Below are 26929 nucleotides of genomic sequence, written 5' to 3'. Positions count from 1 at the left end.
TCACTCACATTCAGTTCTGTGATCTGCGTGGTACACATTCTTTGCAGCTGGCACATTAACCCTCTGCACTACTATACGATGAGTCAACTGCCACTAGACAAAATTCCAATCTCTCACCAGTAGGAACATTAATCACCAGAGTTTTCTTGACATTTTTATTGTTGCCTGAAAACTGCTGGATGCACTCGTAAGTGCATGTGCTTTTAAACCAAAAGTTATTTTTAAACACACTGCCTCCCACCAAAGTCAGCGGCAGGTGCGGCTGCACCAGTCGCACCACCCTACAGTCAGCCTTGCTCCCAGAAGGGGGCAGGACAAGCATTTGCAAAAACGGGGTCGTAGCTAACCTCATAGCCATTGTATGAGGAAAAACAAGTGACAAATTGTGCAGTTTAAACATATTGGACAAAAGTGATAGTATAACAAACATATGTTTTGTTGCATTTCACACTGTTTCTAGGCTTCAACACATTGCAAGTCCAGAAAAATGTTCCTCACCCATTGTTGACTGAATGTACAGTTTTAGTTTATCCAATGAGAATATATTTTAGGCCTGTAGGCACATCGCAGCAGTCACCTGATCATATGGGATCAACAGAAAAAGAGTTTCAAGAAGCAAACCTGAGAAAGGGCCTTTGTCTCCGTTCACATGTTGGTGATCTTGAGAACAATATTTGATTGGGCAGAAGGCATGTGCTGCCATTGCAAAAAAACAGTGATTGTCATATTCCTGTGGATCCTGAGGGGGGTTCAGTCTCCTAAAAAAAAGTACTGATGTGGCAGTCTGTAATCGGAAGACTACTTTACTATGCGGTAATAGTATTTGCTAATAATATTCCTAAAGCATCATGTGCATTAACTACACTGTGGACTATGTTTTTGTTGATAGGCTAATCCTATTGCCGAATAGAGGTTTACATTAAGGATGTTCCCTCATTCAAAATGGATCAAGCAGTTACAGTACTGGAAATGAACTAATCCGCATTCTAACTTGTAATATCACAGCATCCAACTAACCTTTGAAATGTCTTACTTCTTCGGTAACCATGGATTTTATCCAGTAACACTTTGCATTTTGGGATTTCCAGACCCAACTTACAAGGTAAAAAAAATTCCATGTCCAGGGATGAAGCATTGTGGTGAATGGTAAGCCAGGACTGGCTGAAGGTGTTACATGATTCTCAATCCAGCACCATGCCCCAAAGCCTCAGTACTATTATCTTTCCTCATGCCATCCCACATTTTAAGTCCACTCTTATCTCCTGCGCCAGCCAAGTTGTTGCAGATGGAATTAGGTAGGCATCTAGTACTACGGAAGGCGCATGTATTCTGTGGGTGCCTTTGTAGAAATATGTGTATATTCATGATAGTTGTGTAATGTTTCTTTGTGTACAGTAAAAGGTGTGCTCATGTAAGTGCTGGGTGATGGTAAATAGTGTGAGTGTAGCGTGGGTGATGTGAGTGTAGGGTGAATAATGTGCCAATGTGAGTGTCGGGTGAGTTGCATCAATGCAATGTGAGAGGAGGGTCCTCGTGAGTGTCAGGTGAGAGGAGTGCGTGCAGAGTAAGAGAAGTGAGTGCAGGGTGGTGTGAGCAGTGTAAATGCAGGGTGAGTGGTGTGTCTGTGTGTGGAGCAGTGTGAGCAGCAATAGTGAATGATGATCTGTGAGAGTGACTAGTAAGTGCATCGTGAAAGTAGCACAGGGTGATGGTGTGTGCATATGAGTTCTGGCAGACTACTGTCCCTTTGTGCAGGCAGGGTGAACAGAGGTACTTGAATAAGTGCAGGCTGAGAGGTGTGTCTATGTGAGTGCAAGGTGAGAGGAGGGAGTGCAGAGTGAGTGGTGCAACTCCAAGGTGAGTGATGTGCTTGTTTGCGTGGTGTGAGTGAAGGGTGAGTGCTGTGCCCATGTGAGTGAAGGGTGAGCTGTGTGAGTGACAGGAGTGTCGATGTGAATGCATAGTGAGCAATGCAACAGTGTGAGAGTAGGGTGAGAGGAGTGACTTCAGAGTGAGTGATGTGACCATTTGAGCTTGGGTGCAAGTAAAAGTGCAGAGTAGAACAAATTATTGCATGGTTAATGATGTGCTTCTTTGGTGAGATTGCAGAGGGAGCATTGAGAATGACAGGTAAGTGAAGTGTCACATGAGTGCAGGGTGAGTAGTGTGCTCATGTGACTGCAGGGTGAGTACATGGTGTTCAGAGTAAGTGCATGGTGAGTGGTGTAAGTGCAGTGTGATCACTGTAAGTGCATGATGAGCGGTGTACTCATGTGACCGCAGGACATGTGGAGGGAGAATGGTGTGAGTTCACAGTGAATGGCATTAGTGCAGTGCAGTCGCTCTGAGTGCAGAGTGAGCGCTGAACTTGTGTGAGCACAGGGTAAAAGGAGGATGAATGTGTGAGTGCAGGGTAACAGCACAAGTGCATGGTAAGCAGTGTGATTGCAGCGTGATAGCTGTGAGTGTAGGGTGAGTGGTGATAGTGACAGGTGAGTGGAGTGTCATGTGTGTGCATGGTGAGCGGTGTGCTCGTGTGAGTGCAGCTTAGGAGGAGGGTGAATGGCTTGAGTGCATGGTGAGCAGTGTGATCGCTGTGAGTGCAGGTTGAGTGTGAAAGTGAAGCATGAGAATGAGGAGAGGGTTGTCTGAATGCAGGACGTATTCCCAGACATTTGAAGTAACTCAGCAATACTTTCACATATCTGAAACCTTATGCCAGCCATCAATAACATGCCATTATAGCATCAATCAGGGAGTGAGGGTGGAGGAAATAAATAATTGCGCTGATCCTGCAACAAACTTTCAGTCTTGTGATTAGGGTTGCCAGCTAAGTATTTTGGCGTCTCAGCAAGTACAAAAATAAGCAGAATCACCTAAAGCCGTTATTTTCAGCCCTTATCTGTGCATACTTCAAACAGCAAATATAAATATGATATCCATGACTAATAATTAAGGAAAACAAAGAATAGAATTTATTTACAACCCTATTTAGGGATATATATTCAAGGAAATCGAGCACTGCTCTGCGGCAAATTTCACAACGCCAAGCACTGCCATTTCCAAAATGCAGGGATGTGTCATATTTACAACAATACGGTGCACCCCTGTGTTTTCCATAGCACTGCCACTAAAAATAGTTGCTGATTCCAACAAAGACAACCTTGTGCCATAGTGCAAGGAATTATTGTTTCTGTGCTGGAAGGTGGCACTGAAAAAAATAATGAGCATATTTCTTTTCCTCTTTTGCATTGCTGAAAGGCAGTGGGGTGATGCTCCTCCACATTAGCTAAGGAGCCGCTGCTGACCTTCCTACACATAAACAATCTTTAATGGCGTTTTGCTCTTTCTACATGTGCTGCAGAATACATCACGCATATAAAAAGCAAGAATGAGGAGAAATAAAAGTTTTTCTCCTCATTGCACCATTCTAACGCCTGCAATTGCATAGTGTTAGTTTTTGGTGCTGCCTCAGATTTACAGATCCTTAGAAATCTGTGGAATTGTCAAAAAGCATTGGGTGTGTTGGGGGGTGCGGCGGGCCATAAAGCTATAGTAGAATCTTTACAATATTTTCTTTTCGATTATGTGGCATGTATTTGAGCACAATGATGCACAGAAGGAGTATCATGTTTAGGCTCTTCTCATGCACCCTACGATGGCATGGTGGGGTTTCACCTCCATTAATAAAGCCATACATCTGTGTACTCTGGCTTCACTGAGACTGCGGCAAGTTTTCTTGTTTAAAAATAAACTGTTGGAACCCTTGTCAGTTCGACTGCAAGACATACCCATTGTGCTTGCAAGGTCAATATTCTTTTGACACTGTACACAGGGCTCAGACACCCAGATGACAACTGCACATTTTTCTCTGGGTCCTGTGGGCAAAGTTAGCATGATGACAGCACACTATTGCGCTATGACACCTGCTTATGCTGATCACCACCTCTGTGCGTCAGGTCACTAATGTAGCAGCACTGTGCCTGCCGCACAGAAGTGGTGGTCAGCACAGACGTGTGACTTTATAGTCACAGGCCACCAAGGAGGCAAAAGGCAGCATGTCTCGAAACCACAGAGGAGTCAAGGGAAGTAACACCACACCCGCTAGTGTCCACTGGCAATAGGATCCAAGTCTCAGCATCATTAAGCAGCGCAGTCGTCTTTATGCAGTACTGAGCTTCTGTGCTTGTATGTCAGAGGAGGCATTTATTTTTACCAGCTGTCCCTCTCAGGGTTCCGCTCCAACATGTGTGTGCATATTAACTCAGCGCAATGTGCTATTATTCATCCCATTGTGCAGAGGCTAGGACTCATGACAGGCAAAGCCTTGGCTAGGTCACGTATCAATGCCCTTCTTTCCCCCCAACAATAGTGAGATAATAAACCATGGATACACCAGGTAGATGTGTATATATCGATGATGGTATGCGACCACTCATTACTTACTATTGGTTGGCTTCATAGTCACTCTCATTTCCTTATTCATTACTTAGGCTTCCTTTCTGTTGGTGTGTTTGTTCCTCCCATGGAGCATGGGAGGGAAAACTGCTCATTTTGTTAGGCACTATTTTTTTATTTGTGTTTAAATACTGTACCAGAGTGTGTCTTTTTGGTCTTTCTTTCATATGTACTCTACAACACGCATACCTGCCAACTTGAAGAACAATCTAACCATGTGTGAAGGGGGCGGGGCCCTAAGACCCCTCCCCCCCAAGAAAAGCTTGCTGAGGCTGGTGCTGATGTTCTGTGGAGTTTTCACACCCCTTAATGGACGTCAGCAGTTCAAATCCTTGGAAAAGGATCTGGAAAACTACTGTCTACAGTGGTTTTCAGCTCGTTTTCCCTGCCACCTTCTGTTATCAGCTCCTCACAGGGAGACCGTGTGATGGGAGCCAATATTGTGTGTCACACAGTGGCACCATGTGAGTTGGCAGGTATGCACCAGTCTTCCTCCCACTCACCGACCCTCTGCTGTCCATCAGCTTGCCCCCAGTCCCCCTTGTGTTGTATGTTTGCTTGCCCCCAGCCACGCCTTCCCACCCTCCAGAGTGATCAGCTTGCTCCAGCCCCTCCCTCTCCACTTCCACTGACATCAGCTTCCTCCAGCCCTTCCCTTCCATCCTCTGTTGTCGTTAGCTTGCCCCAGCAACTCCCTCCATGCCTATATTGTCAGTGTTGCCCTCTGACTTGTCCCCCTCCATTTGTGCTGCCTCCCCTCCCGCAATAGACAAAATTATTTCACTATCACTTGGCCAGTATTGGCCACTTCATAGCACTTATTTTCCGCAAACCAAACGTCTGTGTTGCCCCACCACGCGCCCTTCCTCTGTGTTGCATCTTCTCCCCGCCTGTCCTGCCAGCAGTAAAAATAACAAGCATTGGCATAGCCAATAGGTCTCGCCTTTGGGACCTTATAAGTGTTTAGTTATCCAGCAAAATAACTTAAGTGCGAGACTCATCTTGACTTTGGTAGCTGTATCATGCCGAAAAAAAATCAATTGACCAATGCACTAACCAGCATCTAGTTAGAGCTATTAGTCAGTAAAGGAGTTAATGCATGTTTACAATTTGTGCAGAGACCTCCAAGTAAGGATGTTCTATGTGATCACGTATCTTTCCTCCCTTCCATCCTGCAAGGCTTTGCCAGTATTGTATTCTCTGAGCGTGTCATCTTGCAAACGGCCTGCATCACTTTCTGAGACGTATTTAAGGGGCATTCCTCATACTGCTTGAATGTAAAGTGCAAAGTACCAGAATGCCATCACAAACTATGTATGGCTTATTTAACAGCCAATCAGATATAGTTCTAAGTAGTTGAGTCTTTATTTTTAAATATCAAAGCATCTCGCTACTAAATGGCATGTCTACCTGAGTGCAGTGTTCCATGCTTTTGAGTTGGGTGATGACATGGTTGTATGGTGATATCAGTCACAGACCTCCTTACACCTGGTCGCCTACATTCTAGTGCAGAGAATGTACTGTGCATGTGACATGAAATCAATTATATCTTGTACCCGTGTTTCTCACATCTACCAAAGAGTTTGTCCTTGAACTTCTAAAATGTAAGTACCATGTGTACTCCCTGGAAGCTTGGCTGCCATATTTGTGAAGCAATACTTTGCATCACTTATTATCTGCTTGTCAATGGACTGTGTGCGTTTCCTGTAAATGTGTACCACATTAGCGGCTGGTACGAATGTGACGTGCCCCATCTATTGCATGAGTGAAATGAGAGACAGCGACTATGACATAGGAGCTAGCCTTTGCTGATTGTGTGCTGAGGCCTGGTTAATGGAACCTCAGGGCTCTGGTTTGGTTTTATGATTGGTGGAAATGCAGCTAATGCATTCTGTGAGATACATGCTCTTGCTCTCCATGGTGTCACAAGGCTGAAGGTGCAACACAACAGGTTATTTTACATATTTACGTGATATTGAATGAGACCTACCTGTTCTGGGCTCAAGGGATGGTGAAAAGTGTCGAAAGAAGCCTAGTATAGCGCTACTGTTTAATCTATAGCTTTGTTTTATAATGTCTTCTGGTTAGCCAAACAACGTGGCCCTCGTTTAGTACATTTTTCCTCATATAACCTATCCCAGGTTGAATTCTCGCCAATTATTACAGCAGTCTGAGTGAGTTGCAATGTTACCATCTCGATTGTAGCTCATCTGTGGGGTGGGGGGCTGAGGTGTACCCCCTTTATTGCCCAGCATTTGCACTTTGTGGTTGGCATCAAGGCATGATATGCCACTATTCGTGCCTGCACTAAGTTCTGCTCCTCAGACCCAGTTTGCATGCATTAACGTCATTTCACTGCAAAACAACATAATTCTCTATTTGTGCAAAGCTTACTGGCTTTTTTATGCTGGCCAGCTTAGGCAACCTATTGCAGGTTCACTCTAATGTGTCTGTTTCATTTCACTGGCCTTGCACTGTAAGTCTCTTAAGAGTTCCTGGGTACAAGTCTTCTGAAGTGTGCATGTACCAATTTCTTAATGTTCCCCTTTATAGTGTGTAGTCATAATAAGATCCACTGGGGTCTTTCATGTTTACAGCCCCAGACCACACAAATGTAGCTGGGACTGCTGGAGCAGAGTTTTCTGTTTGAAAATTCGTTGGCTTTTGAAGCTCTGGTATGTCTATTTGTCGTATTAATTTACTAATTATTAATAATTAATTATTTGTCTTGTGTAAGTGTGTTTATATTAATCAATCCGTTTGTCTTAATAAGAGAGAGTTACACGTGGGTACGCATAAATGTGCTGTTTAAAAATAACGTGCGTGTTTTCATGTTTAAACGTTGCTATGTGCTGTTTATTTTTCGAGCACAAAACGCTTTTCGAATTAATGCTTTTCTATGATGCAAGTGCTAGATAGATGCATACACATAAGGGTATTAGTGGGATTTACATTGTTTAATCACTATGCTGTGGTAACGTTGTTTTTGTTTCTTTTAATTAAGATGGTCTATTGTGGCCTATGGTGGCCTAGTCAAAGATGGCCGATTTTGTAAGCCTGGCCTCGATTTGAGAGTAGAAAACCGTGATGGGAGAGAGCCCTGCTGAATATGGTCCTGAAGTCAGCTGACCACAGTCCTTGCTTGCTTTGTAAAATTTCCATGAGGACAACAGCAGCCTGGGTAATCTTCGAGTGAAATGGAACGTCCTTGGCAGCCTTGGGAAAACAAAGGAGCCTTAGAGAAAGACTCTGAACATTGGTCTCATTGCCGAGGAAAAGTAGAACTAACAAGATACATTTGTGCTTCTTGGTTCCTGTTCCGTAGTTTTATTTTGTGATTTTTCCTGAGCGGAGATTTTCAAATGTAGCGATGTTACATCCTTTCCTTCTCGCTCTGCTCAGCGGTCCAGCGGACATTACAACTTTTCTATGTATCATTCTTTTGTTCGATTTGGTATAAAAATTGTTAGCCTAGAGAGGGTTCCCCCCACTCCACTTGCCAATTGCCATTTACCTTTGCCGCGTACCGAATCTGCGTTGCTGAGGATTGATGCTGAAGGGACTTCGTCTTGAGAGACTTTTACCAAGAGACTGGTCCTGACCCGTTCTGACATTTAGCTAGAATAGGTAACTATGAGAAAGATGATTTATTCTGATTGATTTTCTTTGACTAATTTTAGATAAAGCAATATAACTTGAACATGGTGTTGGATATTATTTCTTGTCAATTATTGAGTATCCTATTTTGATTATTATTGTATAGATTGTTTAGATTATGTTTAAGGGCAGTCTCAATAACCAGATCTTATCGACCTGATATAGATGCAGGGTGACTAGGAGTTTTCTTTCCACAGGTTTATTGCTGGTAGAGTATCTGAGCGTATGTTAGTGAAATGGGCCCTAGCGTATGATGAATGTATGTGCGTGTAACTGTGAGATTACTCTATCTGTGGTAGTGGGAATATCATACACACCCCGATCTCTATCAGGACCACACGCTCTCCTGCAGTGACATTCCAATTGTGTCAAGCATCTGTCCCTTGCAGTCAATTTTCTCAGCAAGCCTGCTTTAGATAGTAACATCTCCTGGGTGGCCCTGGAGAAAGCTTAAGGAACTTCATCCTATGCAAGGTTTGCAACGAAATGAGCAAGCAATGGTAATGTCCACCATTTTGTTTTCCCACAATGACCAAAACAAAGGTCCTGAAGAGACAAAGGGCTTGTGTCTTATTACAAGTGCATTCTGCCCTAATACACTTCTAATTAGGAGTTTGTGACAGTGTGTTCATCATGCAAACTCTAGATCGGGCCTAATGCTCTGAATGTCAGTGGAACTGAAGCCAGAGGATCAGACACAGATAACCTTGCCCCACTATAGTACGTTTCAGGTAGTTGTCGTATACGTCCGATCTGTTGTTTCACGATTTGCAGAAACCAATTGTCTATCATACAGGAGCAAATTGAGTGTAAGGTGCCTGCACCCCCACACTGCCCCAGTTCAGGAAGGACCCCAAGACCTGGCTCTTCGGATGATTCTAGCACTCAACGGAGCCACGCCCCCCACTTCCAGCACCTTGAGACCCTCACGGGTGAGTAGTAGCACTTTACAGACCCCTGATTGATTGATTTCATGCAACAAATGCACAACATTAATACATAGACCACGCTAGGAAAGCACGCAACATCTTAGAAGAATTATGACATGCATGGCATGTTATGGAGAGTTAAGACAATGACATCACATATCATTCCATGCCATGCCATGAAAGCACAACACATCAGATTCAAAATAACATACATACGCCCATAAATGCAGACACAAGCAGATGCCACTGCCTTCCTTCCTACAGGCTCTCCTTTTTGTCACCTGGCTTACAGGAGAATCCAGAATGGATGAATCCGAAGCAGTTTTCGTTGCATTATTAACCACTAGAATTCCATGCACAGATCTAACTTATTTACATTGGAATGTGTTATCAACATTATAAAAATGAACATAAACACATATAAAAGCGCAGGACAGCTTAAGTTAAAAAAAAATGCTCCTTCGGTGTTCTTACTTTTGAAAATGAAGCCACGGGTTTTAAAAATCCAATGTTTTCTCTCTTGCTGTGGCCAAAAAGCAAACATTGACTCAGCGCGAGAAAGAACTGAAGAGCCGTGCCTGCCTTCCGGCATCAGGGGAAGCTGCCTACATTCCAACTGGCACAGTTGTGGCAGCTTCTGCTATTTACAAGAGTGGGGTGGGTTGTAAGAGGCTTCTTTATGTGGTCAGGCAAGCTTAAAACGCAGCGCCCGTTCCCCTTCCGGTTAGAATGCCCCTGGATCTATGGAGAAAAAGCAATGCTTAGCCATGGACACATTAGCAAGTACATAGCCAGAAAGTCATTGCAACAAAAACCCCACAGTAGAACAATCTGAAAATCCGCTTCTATCAAAAAACTAAAATCAAAGCCTGCAAAGACAAACAGTGTTAATAAACAAGCAAAAGCGCGCGCGCCTCGCGCAGCCAGCAGGGGGAGGGGAGAGAGGAGGGGGCCTGCGCGATTCCCTTGCGGGAGCGAGTGGCAAGGCACGAATATTGATACCATATGACGCTGACGCTCGCTCCCGCAAGGATATCACCAGACGTGCACGCGTTGCCATTGAAGGCAATGGAACGCGGGCATGTTTTTGGGCGAAAAAGGGAACCGATGGCTAAAGGTCTGCGTAGGCGAGACCTAAAAAGGCGCTATAACACGGACAACACTGACAGCATCATAGCGCTTATTTGTTTACTTCAGTCATGTTGCACAGCCACTGCGCTGCTGTACAACATGCCCAAAAAACATTGCTAAAGACAATAAATCTTATGGGCGAGACCTATTGGTTTTACCAATGCTTGTTGTATACGTAGCATTTAAAGCCTCAATGGGGTTGCGATGGGTCCTAGACATAAATTATCAAAACATTAAAGGGTTTGGCTCGAGAAGGTTCATCGTGCCAGACAGCAATGACTTGACTTTATCACATATTGACATAAAAGAATTAATGATTAATTCGTCACGGGAGGTATTATCCAAGCGGGTTTCTTTACACAAAGAACAATCAATAAATAGTTCGGAATGAAAAACCGTGGCCCATTTATATCTGCGACGTTGATCTTGAATTTTTACTGAATTGCTTGCAAGGCAGGTGGGGGAAGATTTGCTTTTTGTCTTGAAGTAAATGACGCAGTTGAAGCATTATGGCCACTCCGAGTATCCCATAAAATCTCAGAATTTTGAAATGCATCAGAGTAAGTGAGACGAATATAAATTCGATCACCACTGAGCAATCCCTAGCGATAAAAGTGGGGGTGTCCATAGTAGACACACGCTAGACATGAATTATCTGTAGGGGGAAGATTAAAATCTTAAATAGTAGAGTTCATGAGTTCACCCTCCAGCGTGTAGATAAAATGTGATTTATTAATTAAAATAGTCTCCCGTGTGCTAATGTCAGGGAAAGAATTAGTGCAGAGAATCAATTAAAGTCACCCACTAATGTAACTGAAGTGCAAGCGCTGTCAGAAATAAGTACCTCTCCAGGAGGTCTCTAAGAGAGCGAATATGTTCTTGGTGGCGCTGCTGCCAGCTAGCATTAAAGAAATCAACAATTTACAATCTGCCTGACATTAAAAAAAATAGTAATGGAGCTACAGTTTAATTTCAAAGCAATTAAAATAAGAAAGTCACATTTGGCCCTCCCGGATTTGGAAAGGAGTGTCAGGGACTGAAAGTGATCTAAAACCATCCAAGAAAAAAATATTGCCAGCATCCCATATTTCTTGAAATTACATTACATTTCTGCCCACCAAGCCAGCTACATTCCAAGTCAAAAGGTCTAATGTGTAAGTAGTAAAGGTATTCAGCAAAACAACATCCAGATTAGGACCCAAATTCAGACTGGAATTATTGGGCAGTCAGTCATTTTTAATTAAAGTGCATAAAGGTGTGAATCGGTTGGAAGTATTTACTTCATAGTTTGGCCCATTAGATCATCTACTGGGTGCACGTGTGCAGCATGCCTTTCAGGACCATTGAGTTGATGTGGTTTGTTGAAATTAACCAAAGAGAAGGCAGGGTACCAGGAGAAGCCCCTTCATGGGCGACAGTTTAGATAACAAGTGACCAGCTGTGGACACGTTATTAAATAATACAGTTGCCCACTAGGTTTTGGGGATGTCTGCCAAACCATGGTACCCTCCAAACATTTTAATGTGATTTAACAGCTGAAATTTACGTCCCCAATACCTGTCAAACCAATGAACAACCTCATTTCTTAACTGTGAGAAATGTTCAATGGAATCCTTCGAGGGTGGATGTCAAAGTTCAAGGCTGTACCACACACCTGAATTCTAGGTGGTTCGGACGGGGCGAAGCTGGACCCCCTCTCCACCAGAGCACTAACCTCAGAGTTAGATGAGAGACTCTGCACTGGTGACCAGTTCCCAAGGGTAAGAGGAGAGTGGGATTGACATGAGAGAAAGATGTTGCAGTTGGATCGTCTTCACCTGGTCACTGTGCCGCTGCTTCAGCCCTGATCACTGCTCAGCTGCTTCAGCACCCCAGAAATGTTGTAGAGCTACTGCACAGGGTATCGGTCAATGGAAAAAATGAACAATTATCTCTGTGTTCATGTAAGAGCACACACAGGGACCAAGAAATACGACCACATCACCGCTGCATTACAGGACCTAAAATGGCTACCTATCGAAGCACGGTGCGCTTTCAAAACTGCCTGTCTCACCCATAAATCCTTACACATAGGGCAAACCGGACTACCTCGCAGCCAAACTCACAAAAGCAGGACAATCAAGAAACCTAAGAAGCTCCAACTCGCTCCTCTTAATCCCCCCAAAAAGACATAAACAAAAAGCCCTCTCACGCTCTTTCTCTGGGAATGCCCCAAAAATCTTGAACTCTCTCCCTACCCACATCAGGACTAATCCCTCCTTCACGAACTTCAAGAGACAACTAAAAGAATTTCTCCTCTAGCGTCATCTCTGTGCATCTGGTCAATGACCTCGATCTATGTGACCTCCAGTACTCTAGATGCTAGTCATGTAGTCTAATGTTTATGTTTCTATTCATGTATGCTGCTGTAAAGCACTCTGATACCCCTCGGGTCATATAAGCGCTATATAAAACTCCAAAAATAAAAAATTAAAATATTACACATTATATTATAGAGTTTGTTAGATCTGGGGGCTCTAGTTGGCAGAGGTAAGTACCTGAGACCAAATAGGGACCCTTGCTTCTAGTCAGGGTACAGGGACACACACTGTGGACAACCCCTGCTCACCCTCTAGGTAGCTTGGCACGAGCAGACAGGCTTATCCCCAAGGCAATGTGCTAGGTATTTGCACTCAATCCCCACAATGACCCCCCCAGTACACCACAAAGGTAGACCACACAGGTATATATATAAAAAATATATATCTTTATATAGTGTAGCAGGAGAAAAGATGATCACTTACAGGATATTTGCACATGAACTTAATAGTTGCACTAGGTTACTAGGACGTTTCTTCTATTTTAAGAACAGTCTCAAGTCTCTACTTGCTATCAAAGGGGGTATCACAGCAGGGCTGTAATATCCAGTCAGCTCTTCTCACCGTGCGCGTTATGCTGCAGCCTCAGCGTGGGCAGATTCTTCCTTGACAGCCCTGGCTGGTCACGTCCGCCCTTCCGCCCGCTCTCGACAATCCAACGAGCGGCGGGAAGGCAGTGCGGCCCTTCTCTTCCTGGGTTCACAGGCTGGGGGCACGCTGAATGCACTTGCGGCTCCTTCGATGAAGACGGGTCACGCAGGTGACTCGGGCACCACTCTGCCGGCTTCTCGGGACGTCCCGATGTCGCTGGCCAATCCCAGCGCGGCTTCAGCGAGGGGGCTCGATCCTCTCAACCAATGAGAGGGCAGCGGCTTCTCAGGATGCTTCGATGACGCTGGCCGATCCCAGCGCAGCGTTAGTGAGGGGGCTCGATCCTCTCAACCAATGAGAGGACAGCGGGCTCGATCTTCGCCTCGGGAGCGCTGGCAAGATACGGCGAGATTGCGGGGCGATGTGCGGCCCTCTGGTAGTGCAAAACCCTCACGGCAACAGGGATTTTAGCAGCTGCAGGCAACTTCCAGCTCCAGGCCGGTGCAGCACAATCTTGATAGCTTAGTTCAGTTTCTTGGGAAGCTTTTAACCCTGGGTTCCAAGACAGGAGGCCAGCTCTTCTCAGGCCCTTGGAGATTCAGTTTCAGACACAGCACACAGCAAAGTCTTGGTAGTACAAGCAGGCAGGGGCACAGCACACAGCAAGCCCTTCTTCTCTCCTTCAGTTGAACAGCAGAACAGGTCAGCCCTTGGAGCACTCAGCAAGGCAATCTTCCTTCAGTTCCTCAGCGGTCCTTCTTCTGGCAGAGGTTCCTCTTGATTGTAGAATCTGGTTTTCTGTTGTCAGGGGTCCTTTACTTATACCCCTAAAAGTCTTTGAAGTCTTTGTGCAAGTGGGTCCTGAGCCCGGTCTGATCCAGTTCTGGGTGTTGCTGGAGCACTTTGTTTTCCTTGCTTCTTCTTTCCTTTCAGAATGAGGGGCAGAGTCGTCAGCCGCCCAGCAGGAGGTGGAGCCAGTATTGTGGCAGGCAGGCACATCCCTATTCACTCCCAGGTGCTATCTCCTCCCTCCACTCTACTTGCAAATGCCGTCATTCAGCAAAGGGCTGACTCAGCCAACCTCCTGGGGGATCCCCAGCCCCTGTCACTCTCAAACCAGACAGTCAATCCACAAGCATGCCCAGGCACACAGAAGGGTCAGACAAGAGAACAGCTACTCTCTAAAAAGTACTGTTCTCCAACTCAGGATTTAAAAACAACCTCTCCTAAAAGATGTGTTATTAAATGCTGAGCTCAGGGATATCAAACACTCATGTCTTATCTTGTTCCTATGAGAAGATAGGCTGATAGCCATTGGCACCAGCCTCCCCCATGTTAGCCTATGGAGCAAGATAACCTTGCAGCAGTGAACACACAAAATGGCCGCGGTTCACTACCAGAGCATGGTACCTGCACTAGTACATGCTCTACATCTTATATACACTGCACCCTGCCCAGGGGGGGTACCTTGGGCCTTCCATAGGGATGAGTGATGTGCACAAAAAGGGAATGGTTAGGCCCGGCCAGTGTGGACACTGGCCAGGAGGACATGTCAGTCCAGGGACTGCAGGCAGGCCTGCGGTGGCAGGCCTGAGACACCATTTTAGGGCTACTCATGTGGGTGGCGCAATCAGCGCTGCAGGCCCACTAGTAGCATCTGTCATCACCAGCCCCGGCACACACAGTGCACTTTACTAGGGACTTCATGGTGATACAAATATGCCAATCAGGTATATCCAATCAATATGATATTTTACACAGGGAGCACTTGCACTCTGGCACTGATTAGCAGTGGCAGAGTGTCCAAAGCATCTAAAACAGCAAAAACGAAATCCAGCACAGCATAAAAAATCCAGGTAGCAGAGGCAAAAGATAGGGGAAAAACCCACGCCAAGGATGTCAGGTCTAACACGTGTCCCCTCCAGCTGAAAGTGGGGAGAACTACCCACCCTCTTGGGAGTTCTCATCACTAAGGCAGAAAAACCTGGACAGACCATCAGCATTGGCGTGTTCTGTACCGGGACGGTGTTCCACCGTGAAGTCCATTCCCTGTAGGGAGATGGACCTCACCCCTCATCTGCATTAACCATCTGAGGGGCCTGTGGTCGGTCTGAACACGGAAGTGAGTCCCAAACAAGTAGGGCCTCAGCTTCTTCAGGGCCCAGACCACAGCAAATGCTTCCCTTTCAATAGCACTCCACCTCTGTTCCCTGGGGAGTAGCCTCCTACTAATGAAAGCTACAGGTTGGTCCCTGCCCTTGTCGTCCATCTGTGAGAGTACTGCTGCCACGCCTTGCTCTGAAGCGTCTGTTTGCACTATGAACTCACTGGAAAAGTCAGGTGCCTTAAGCACGGGTGCTGTGCACATTGCACTTTACAGGGCATCAAAAGCAGTTTGACAGGCCTCGGTCCAATTCACTTTCCTGGGCTGATTTCTAGAGGTTAGTTCTGTCAAGGGGGCAACAATGGTGCCATATCCCTTGATGAACCGTCTGTAATACCCGGTGAGTCCTAGAAAGGCTCTCACCTCTGTCTGGGTCTTGGGGAGTTCCCAAGCCAGAATGGTATCAATCTTCGCCTGTAGGGGCGCCACCTGGCCGCTCCCCACCTGGTGTCCCAAGTACACCACTGATCCCTGCCCTATCTGGCACTTGCTGGCCTTGATAGTGAGGCCTGCCTTCTGCAGAGCCTTCAACGCTTCACAGAGGTGTTGCAAGTGTTCCTCCCAAGTGGAGCTGAACACAGCAATGTCATCCAAGTATGCGGCGCTGAATTGCTCCAGCCCGGTCAGTACCTGGTTGACCAGTCTCTGGAAGGTGGCAAGGGCATTTTTCAATCCAAAGGGCATGACGCGAAACTGGAAATGCCCCTCTGGTGTTGAAAATGCCAACCTCTCCTTTGCCCCCTCAGTTAAGGCAATCTGCCAGTACCCTGAAGTCAAATCAAAGGTGCTGAGATACCTGGCAGCTCCCAACCGATCTACAAGCTCATCAGCTCTGGGGATGGGGTGCGCGTCAGTCTTGGTGACCGCATTGAGCCCACGGTAGTCCACGCAAAACCGAAGTTCTGGCGGACCACCGGGTGTATCAGCTTTCTTGGGAACTAGGACCACTGGGCTAGCCCAGGGACTGCTGGAGGGCTCAATTACCCCTAACGCCAACATCTTGGAAACTTCTTCCTTGATGCTGGCCCTGACCTTGTCAGCTACTCTGTAAAACTTCTGTTTCACAGGTAGACTATCTCCAGTGTCCACATCATGGACGCACCAATTGGTGACACCTGGGGTCAGGGAGAACAGGGAGGCAAACTGACCCAACACCTGGCGACAGTCTCTCTGCTGTTCTGGGGTCAGGGTGGGCGAGAGGACCACACCATCCACTGACCCGTCTTGCTCCTTGGTTGCCAGGAGGTCAGGGAGAGGATCACTATCCTCTTCCCCACCATCATCTGTAGCCATGAGCATTGTCACTTCAGACCTCTCAAAGTGGGGTTTGAGGCGGTTCACATGCAAGACTCTCAGGGGCTGCCTAGGAGTCTTCATGTTGATCAGGTAGGTCACCTCACTCTTGCGCTCTACCACCACGTATGGCCCGGTCCACTTGCCACGGAGCGCACAAGGCTCCACCGGCGCCATAACCCACACTTTCTGCCCAGGATGAAATTCAACCAGAGTGGTATTCTGGTCGTACCATTTTTTCATCTCCTCCTGGCTGGCTTCTAGGTTCTCTTGAGCGAGCTTCCTGAAACGCTGCGTCTGGTTGCGGATGGCCAGCACATAGCTGAACACATCCTGGGGGGTTTTCCCACCGGATTTCTCCCACCCCTACTTTACCAGTGTGAGAGGTCCTCTAACAGGGTGGCCATACAGCAGTTCAAAGGGGCTGAACCCTAAGGACTTCTGCGGCACCTCCCTGTAGGCAAACAACAGGCATGGTAACAAGACGTCCCACTTCCGTCTCATGGGCTCCGCTAGGCCCATAATCATACCTTTCAGGGTGCGGTTGAACCTTTCAACCAACCCATTTCCTTGAGGGTGGTAAGGAGTGGTGAACTTATAAGTTACCCCACGCTCCTCCCACAGAGACTTCATGTACCTAGAGATGAAGTTGTTACCCCGGTCGGAGACCACCTCTCTGGGGAACCCCACACGGGAAAAGATCCCCATCAATGCACGGCCCACCACGGGGGCTGTGATGGTCCTGAGAGGGACTGCTTCCGGGTACCGGGTGGCGTGGTCCACCAAGACCAGGATGAACCTGTTGCCTAAGGCAGTCTTGGGGTCCAGGGGCGCTACGATATCAATGCCCACCCGCTCAAAGGGGTGCTCACCACAGCAAAAGGCTGGAGGGGTGCCACGCACTTTCCTCCGCTCTTACCACTGGCTTGACATGTTTGGCAAGACTTACAAAAGGTACTGACGTGCTTCTTCATCTGGGGCCAGTAAAAGTGGGTGACAAGCCTGTGATAGGTCTTGTCTTGCCCCAGATGTCCTGCGAGAGGCACGTCATGAGCCGGACCTAGTAAGAAGTTCCTGAAGCGCTCGGGTACCACCAGCACACGGGCTGCACCAGGCTCAGCAAACTTAGGCTCACTATAAAGTAAGTCATCCTCCCAGTAGATCAAATGTTCCTTGGACCCTAGGCCTGCTGCCTGGTCTGCAGCCTGCTGCCGCACACCAATGAGAGAAGGGCACTCCTTCTGAGCCTGGCAGAACTCCTCCCTGGAGGGATCACCCTCTTGCTGCCAATGGGTCAGCTCAGGCAATTCCCCCAGTTCGGCCACCTGTTCCCCTGTAGGTTCCAGGGCATCCCACTCAGGTTCTGCTTCCTCCTGGACCGTGGGAACAGTGGGGGCCGGTCTCCCGCGCCCTCTGCCCCTTCCTCTCTTGGCAGGTTCCTGGGCCATTGTTCCAGGCTCCAATTCTACTGATCCACCCCTACTGGCTGTCATAGCACGTGTGGATACGCAGATCCACGCTGGCAGACCTAACATTTCCAAGTGAGTTCGGTGCTCTACGTCCTTCCATGGAGAACTCTCCAGGTCGTTACCCAACAGACAATCTACAGGCAAGGCATCACTGACACAGACTTCCAAGGTACCAGAGACTCCCCCCCCATGTAAAGGGAACACGTGCCATCTTGCAGAGGTGCACTGAGGTGTCAGCTGCCACTACTGGGCGGAGTACATTGGGAATGACTTGCTCTTCAGACACCCACTGGCACCGGACAGATGTCACACTGGCCCCGGTGTCTCTCAGAGCCTCTATCTCCCTCCCATTGATGGTCACCTTCTGCCCGTATTTCTTAGTGGTAGCGGGTATCAAGGTATCCTGGACCATCTCTTGGTCTCCTAAAGAGACAAGGGTCATCATAGCTAATCCCTCCTCCCCACTAGAAACCAAATCCCCTCCCAAAGCTACACTAGCTAACCCTGGGACTGGGGCAGCAGCTGGTGCTGGGGGTTTCTTGGGAAATTTGGGGGCGATGTGCCCCACTTCCCTACAGGCATAGCAAGTAGGGGGAGGTCTGTTGTCCTGTCTGCCCTTATGGGGCCAAGACTTCTTAGGCTTGGGGGCTTGGGACTCCTTTTCCGTGGAACTGTTTTGGGGCCCTTTAGAGAACTCCTTACCGTTACCCTTGTCCTCCCCACCTTTCTGCTGGGGACCCTGTCCACCCTTGGCTGGGATACTTACCACCCCTTTTTTGACCCTGGTGCTAGTCCAGCGGTCTGCCTCTTTAGCGAGCTCACTGGGATCAGTTAACTTGCTGTCTAAAAGATGCTGGAGCAGCTCTGGAACACATAGACTACTCAAGTGCTCCCAACTAATCAAGTGACACAACCCCACATAATCAGTAACTTTGCTGCCCTTTATCCAACCTTCCAGTGCACGCGTGTACATACTCACACACTCCACCCAAGTACTTGAATCAAGTTTCTTGAAGTTCCTAAACTTCTGGCGGTACTGTTCTGGTGTAAGCCCATACCTGAGGCATAAGGCCTCCTTCATAGTGGGGTAGGTTAAGGTACCTGCTGCTTCTAAGGGTGCTAAGACATCCCTCCCAGAGGCCTCAAAATGCTTCCACAAACCTGCCCCCCAACTCTTTTCAGGCACTTCATTCATCTTCAAGGCAAGCTCATAGGATCTAAACCATGCATAGATATCCTCACCCCTCTGATAATTCTGCACCAAATCTTTCGGTATGTATACTTTACCCGCCTGTACTGGTTGTGCGCTGCCACCATTCGGACTGGACTCCACCTGTTTGGCTTTAATGTCCAGCTCCCTCATGCTCAACTCATGAGCCAACTGGAGTTTTCTCTCTTCCAAAGCGAGAGCATTCCTCCTCTCCTCCGCCTTCTTTTCACTGTCAAGGCGCAGTTTCCTTTCTTCTGCTTGAGCTTTGAGCTTAAAAAGTTCAATCTCATGGGCCCTAATCCTCTGATTTTCCTCCAGTTCCTCTGGAGAAAGGCCCCTACTGGAAGGGGTGCTGCCAGCCCTAGATGCTGGCCTATTCACTGGCAAATCACTGGATCCAAATCCATGCTCCTGTGCACCTTCCTCTCCAGTCAAATCCTCTGGCGCAACATTTTTGGCCTCGCACCAGGCCCTTAGAGCTTTCTGTAGCTCCTCTTTGTTAGCGCTGCCCTTCACTGGGCATTCTAGCTGCTTGCAGAATTGCTTCAGCTGCTCCTTTTTGTATGTGAGCAACTCCTTTACTTCAAATTGCAATTCCATCTCCTCGCCTACTCCATTCAGAGACATGATGCTTCCTAGGTCTTCCAAAAATAGGTTTCCAAAACTTTGTGCAATATGTAACTGTTAACTAGACTAGTGATGTACAAAGAATCACTGCAGGTCAAGTGCAAATACTGGTTCTAATCCGCACCGCTGACCACCAATGTTAGATCTGGGGGTCTCTAGTTGGCAGAGGTAAGTACCTGAGACCAAATAGGGACCCTTGCTTCTAGTCAGGGTACAGGGACACACACTGTGGACAACCCCTGCTCACCCTCTAGGTAGCTTGGCACGAGCAGACAGGCTTATCCCCAAGGCAATGTGCTAGGTATTTGCACTCAATCCCCACAATGACCCCCCCAGTACACCACAAAGGTAGACCACACAGGTATATATATAAAAAAAATATATCTTTATATAGTGTAGCAGGAGAAAAGATGATCACTTACAGGATATTTGCACATGAACTTAATGGTTGCACTAGGTTACTAGGAAGTTTCTTCTATTTTAAGAACAGTCTCAAGTCTCTACTTGCTATCAAAGGGGGTATCACAGCAGGGCTGTAATATCCAGTCAGCTCTTCTCACCGTGCGCGTTATGCTGCAGCCTCAGCGTGGGCAGATTCTTCCTTGACAGCCCTGGCCAGTCACGTCCGCCCTTCCGCCCGCTCTCGACAATCCAACGAGCGGCGGGAAGGCAGTGCGGCCCTTCTCTTCCTGGGTTCACAGGCTGGGGGCACGCTGAATGCACTCGCGGCTCCTTCGATGAAGACGGGTCACGCAGGTGACTCGGGCACCAATCTGCCGGCTTCTCGGGACGTCTTGATGTCGCTGGCCAATCCCAGCGCGGCTTCAGCGAGGGGGCTCGATCCTCTCAACCAATGAGAGGGCAGCGGCTTCTCAGGATGCTTCGATGACGCTGGCCAATCCCAGCGCAGCGTTAGTGAGGGGGCTCGATCCTCTCAACCAATGAGAGGACAGCGGGCTCGATCTTCGCCTCGGGAGCGCTGGCAAGATACGGCGAGATTGCGGGGCGATGTGCGGCCCTCTGGCAGTGCAAAACCCTCACGGCAACAGGGATTTTAGCAGCTGCAGGCAACTTCCCGCTCCAGGCCGGTGCAGCACAATCTTGATAGCTTAGTTCAGTTTCTTGGGAACCTTTTAACCCTGGGTTCCAGGACAGGAGGCCAGCTCTTCTCAGGCCCTTGGAGATTCAGTTTCAGACACAGCACACTAAAGTCTTGGTAGTACAAGCAGGCAGGGGCACAGCACACAGCAAGCCCTTCTTCTCTCCTTCAGTTGAACAGTAGAACAGGTCAGCCCTTGGAGCACACAGCAAGGCAATCTTCCTTCAGTTCCTCAGCGGTCCTTCTTCTGGCAGAGGTTCCTCTTGATTGTAGAATCTGGTTTTCTGTTGTCAGGGGTCCTTTACTTATACCCCTAAAAGTCTTTGAAGTCTTTGTGCAAGTGGGTCCTGAGCCCAGTCTGATCCAGTTCTGGGTGTTGCTGGAGCACTTTGTTTTCCTTGCTTCTTCTTTCCTTTCAGAGTGAGGGGCAGAGTCGTCAGCCGCCCAGCAGGAGGTGGAGCCAGTATTGTGGCAGGCAGGCACATCCCTATTCACTCCCAGGTGCTATCTCCTCCCTCCACTCTACTTGCAAATGCCGTCATTCAGTAAAGGGCTGACTCAGCCAACCTCCTGGGGGATCCCCAGCCCCTGTCACTCTCAAACCAGACAGTCAATCCACAAGCATGCCCAGGCACACAGAAGGGTCAGACAAGAGAACAGCTACTCTCTAAAAAGTACTGTTCTCCAACTCAGGATTTAAAAACAACCTCTCCTAAAAGATGTGTTATTAAATGCTGAGCTCAGGGATATCAAACACTCATGTCTTATCTTGTTCCTATGAGAAGATAGGCTGATAGCCATTGTCACCAGCCTCCCCCATGTTAGCCTATGGAGCAAGATAACCTTGCAGCAGTGAACACACAAAATGGCCGCGGTTCACTACCAGAGCATGGTACCTGCACTAGTACATGCTCTACCTTTTATATACACTGCACCCTGCCCAGGGGGATACCTTGGGCCTTCCATAGGGATGACTGATGTGCACAAAAAGGGAATGGTTAGGCCCGGCCAGTGTGGACACTGGCCAGGAGGACATGGCAGTCCAGGGACTGCAGGCAGGCCTGCGGTGGCAGGCCTGAGACACCATTTTAGGGCTACTCATGTGGGTGGCGCAATCAGCGCTGCAGGCCCACTAGTAGCATCTGTCATCACCAGCCCTGGCACACACAGTGCACTTTACTAGGGACTTCATGGTGATACAAATATGCCAATCAGGTATATCCAATCAATATGATATTTTACACAGGGAGCACTTACACTCTGGCACTGATTAGCAGTGGCAGAGTGTCCAAAGCATCTAAACCAGCAAAAACGAAAATCAGCACAGCATAAAAAATCCAGGTAGCAGAGGCAAAAGATAGGGGAAAAACCCACGCCAAGGTTGTCAGGTCTAACAGAGTTGCTCTGCAATCTCACCCAAAACACACAGGATAAGGAATAGGAACTACATCCTCTTCTTTTCAAGGTTCACATTCGTGGGAGATTGATGCAACAATGCAAAATTCATTGAGCAGTGCCACGAGTTATAGCAAGAGAGGTTAAGCCGTCCGCTTTTACTAACACACTCTCTTGGGTTATGATTAATAGAACAAGGGAACAAGTGTTAACATCATGACATTATCATAATTTGAACACTAGTCCTTAGTTTAAAATATTGACCAGTACATTCCTATTAACAGGTATTAGTTCTTTGAAAGTCAAATGTCAAAAGTTTGCAGTTTTTAAATCACAGTGTGTTGTTTTTCATGCTGCGTGCAACATGCCAAATACCAAAGTCTTTGTTCACACATGAATGTCTCTGTTTTGAAATGCACTCCTTTTAGCGCTAACAATAGCAATTATTGCAACAACAAGGCCTTTCTTTGTAAATGTGAGTCTCTGTAGCACTAGCAATAGCGATTATAATGCCAAAAACCAGGGGGCGTGGCTTGGACGGCAGAGATGATGGCTGCCTGATCCTGCCGCTGCACCGTAACGGAGATAATGATGCTAAATGCTCCGGTAACGAGCGAGGATATAACCCGACAAAAAGAAGATCCACGCATCGGAAATGCAGAGCCTTGAGATGCTGCCCTCCCCAAGAAGCTAGACACAACCAGGAAGGAGGGGAAGTACTTTGAGGAGCGAAGCAGAGCAAGAGCAAGAGTAAGAAAGATGGTGACGGCGAAAATGAAACTGAGCAGGGAAACAAAGAAGTTGCGCTGAGACAGGAAAGGGCTCCACTGTTCACACGGACAACAGACGCTCACCGACCCAACAATATCCGACACCCGGTCAGTAGGAGGGGAAGCTAAAACTTATGAGGTGAGCGCGAGCCTGAGTCTAGCCGCATTGCAGTGCGCACCAATAGCTAACGCACAGATTTCCCAGCGCCGCAAGACTGTGCAACAAGAGCGGGTGAGAGAGCGGACTGCCCGGTTACCAAGATCAAAAATAAAGAAACCTCCCAAAGACCGAACCGCGAGCTCACCTCGCGCCAGCGGATTAAATCTAAACTGAAACGGGAGCAGCCCCCTCACAGCGTGCACCGTTAACTAACGCATGGCGCGCCGATAGCTAAGTGCTCCTCTGAACACAAGGACAACAGGCGCTCCAGGCATCGGAAACACAGCGCCCTGGGTTGCCATCCCCCTCCAAGTAGCTAGACGCCGGGAAGGGGTGAAAAACACTTCAGGAGGCGAAGCAGAGCAAGTGAAAAGGAAAGAAAGATGGCGTCAGCATAAACGAAACCGAGCTGGGATCAAAAGAAGTAGCGCTGAGATGGGAAAGGACTCCTCTAACGCACAGTTTCTCCAGCGCCGCAAACATCAGTGGGCGAGAGAGCGGACAGACCGCTTACTATACCAAAAATGTTTTAAAAAATGCACAAGACTGATCTGCGGGTTCGCCTCACACCTGTGTATGAAAACGAGACCTAAACAGGAGTAGCAGCAAACGAGCACACACCAAGCACGTGAAGCGGCACGAGCGGGTAGCGCTACAGCTACAAGGCAGAGGCACGACACAAGTAAGAACTGCCTAACGAACTACAAGAGCCTCCCAGCCCAAGATGGCGGCTAAACCAAAGGAAGGCCTTTAGGGGTACTCAGGCCCATGACCGCACGCGCCTAGCCACGGAGACTCACACAGTGCCCTAGACCGGGTAGAGCTAAGACAGCATAGTAGGAGAACCAAGCGGGAACTACTCAAGCGCCTCCAACAGGGAGGACAGAAAGGTTTCGACGGCGCAAGAAGAAGGCAAGGGGGGCTAGGAACTCAGTGAACAAAAAGAGAGATCACAGCGCCAGAAAACGTAATGCCCGCATCCCATTGTGCACGGACAAAGGGTTACCACGGGAGCAAAGGACACAAGGACAGGTGAGGGACCCCCTATCATACCATCCAAGCAGCTCTCCAGACAGCCCACGCAAAATAGCCTGAAGCAAACAAACAAACAACTAAAGGGAGAGACAAGCTCACATAGAGAGCGGGATATAGAGAGAGCTGCAAGGACAGAAGAGATCCACAGAAAAGGGCGCACAGAGAGAGACACCAAGAGAACAAGGAAGATAAAGAAGGCAAGCAACGCCGGAAAAGCAACATGGCAGACAGAGAAATGAGACTACAGCAACAACAACTGAAGAAGAGCAAAGGGGAACCAGCGACATCAGACTCACCGATCAAACAAAAACCGGACATAAGCACCACCCTGGAAATGATCATAAAAAAATTAGCGGAAGTACACGACCTGGCGAAAACTACAAAACTCACCACAGATACAATCCAACTAGAGATCGCGGCAGTCAGAGTAGACCTGAACTCAGTGAACATTAGACTCGCAGCGGCAGAGCACAGGATCAGCGACGTAGAGGACTCTACCCACAACACAAGCAAGGAGGTGAAGTCAATATCAACACTCGCAGAAACACTCCAAAAGCAGACAGCGGAGATGGAGGACAACCGCAGAGGGAACATACGCATACTTGGATCCCGGAAGGGGCGGAGGACATGGCGGGGTCCTGCTCAGCATTCCTCGAAGACCTGATCCACAAGCTCACCAACCTAAAATGTACTCAATAATTTGAGCTGGATAAGGCCTACAGAATTCCCGCCTCCAAATCCTCAACATCCCAAACCGCTTGGCCTATCACATGTAAACCCTTGAGATCGCAACACATGGAAGACATCTTTAACTGTGCCCGCAAAAACCATCAGACCAACTGGAAAGGCCACAAGATCATCCTCACGCAGGATTGTTCTAAACCCACGATCCACACCAGGAAAGGCTTTCTAGCCCTACGCCACAGACTCAGGAGTAAAAACACCCAATTCTCGTTTGTAGCACCCGCAAAATTCAAGATAACAGCTGAGGGCAAAAATCACTTTTTCACCGACCCAAGAGACTTGGTGAGCCTCCTAGACGGCCCAGCAGCTCTGAGCATGGACACCTCACAACACGGCTCAGCAAAGAGAGGACCTTCGCCAGGGGGGGGCAGGTATTTGAAAAGAATGACCTCAGTAAAGAGCCATCAAGCCTCTACATGTATCTACCTCATAGATATCAGGAACTACCTCAAGCCAGCGGTCGATAACAATCACCAACTAGCTTGCCTCGACAAGAACGCAGTGTGGAAGAATAAAGCAGTTAAAAAGAAGACTCAGGGCACAGCAGCGTATCCTTTTTCTTGGATCACAACACCATATATGTACTCAACAGCTTTAATGAACAATGCTGACAATGGAGTATACAAGTTACTTACCCAACAACATTTCTCCGGGAGGCGGAACGGCGATCCTGCTGTTGCACCTCCGACATACGAGTAACTCGGGGGGGAGGGGGGAGAAGGGGGGGAGAGATCTGCACTAGGATCTCTCAGTTTTCTGTCCTCTTTATTTTCCAGTCTTTTCTTCTTTTCACACCTTTTTTTTCACTGCACACGATATCTGACGAAGCCTGCAAATCAATACACAATGGAGGGGGGCCACATAGGGATAGAGAAATTCCGACGGGACCAGAAAAACTTGAGTGTTGAGCACACAAAATCGCCGCACCACACTACATCTGATGGCTCTTAACAAAACACTCACCCTGACATCTGACCTCAATATAGTATCCCTCAATGTCAAGGGTCTAAACCACCCCATTAAATGCAGAAAGATAGTGGACTACCTAGCAAAGATCAAAGGCGATATATTTCTACTACAGGAAACCAAACTATCCAAGGAAGATGCTAAACTAGTCAGAGCCAACTGGATAGCGCAAACTGCCTCCTCACCAGCCGACAAGAAGAAGCGGGGGGTCCTGACCCTATTATCCAAAAGATCAAATATAACAATAGACTCCCATTCCCACGACAAGGAGGACTCCTAATAACACACCTGAGGAGAGGGGAGGAACGGTTCCACGAAGCGAAAATATATGGCCCCAACACAGACGACCCTACTTTCTGGGCGGAAGTATCAAACACGCTAGACAACCTCCCTCAAGAAGAACTCACGATTGTGGCGGGGGATTTCAACATCCCACTAGATCATATAATAGACAGACAGTCCTCTTGCCAATACCACCCCACCAACTCGCACACCGCACTCCAAAACATCTGCACCAAATTCAACCTCAAAGATGCATGGAGACTTCAACACTCAGATACTAGAGACTACACCTTCTACTCCAACCCACACAACTCCTACACCAGGATAGACTACATACTAATCTCGGGAGTGCACACACATCTAATCAAACACTCCGAAATAGCACCAAGACTAGTTTCAGACCACTCATGCATCAGTCTAAAACTAAGCGACTGCCACAACAAAGCTGTCCCTAGAAGATGGCGTTTTAACAGGGGAATTATATCAGACCCAGGAAACAAAAAAGAAATCGAGGAAGCCATAACAGACTACCTAATTCACAATGATACCACAGAGACTAGTGTTAGCACACTTTGGGAGGCCCTAAAAGCAA

The sequence above is a fragment of the Triturus cristatus genome, chromosome 1_2 (assembly GCF_964204655.1).
Source record: "Triturus cristatus chromosome 1_2, aTriCri1.1, whole genome shotgun sequence".
In the NCBI taxonomy this organism is placed as follows: domain Eukaryota; kingdom Metazoa; phylum Chordata; class Amphibia; order Caudata; family Salamandridae; genus Triturus; species Triturus cristatus.
Note: the sequence above shows the minus strand (reverse complement) of the source record.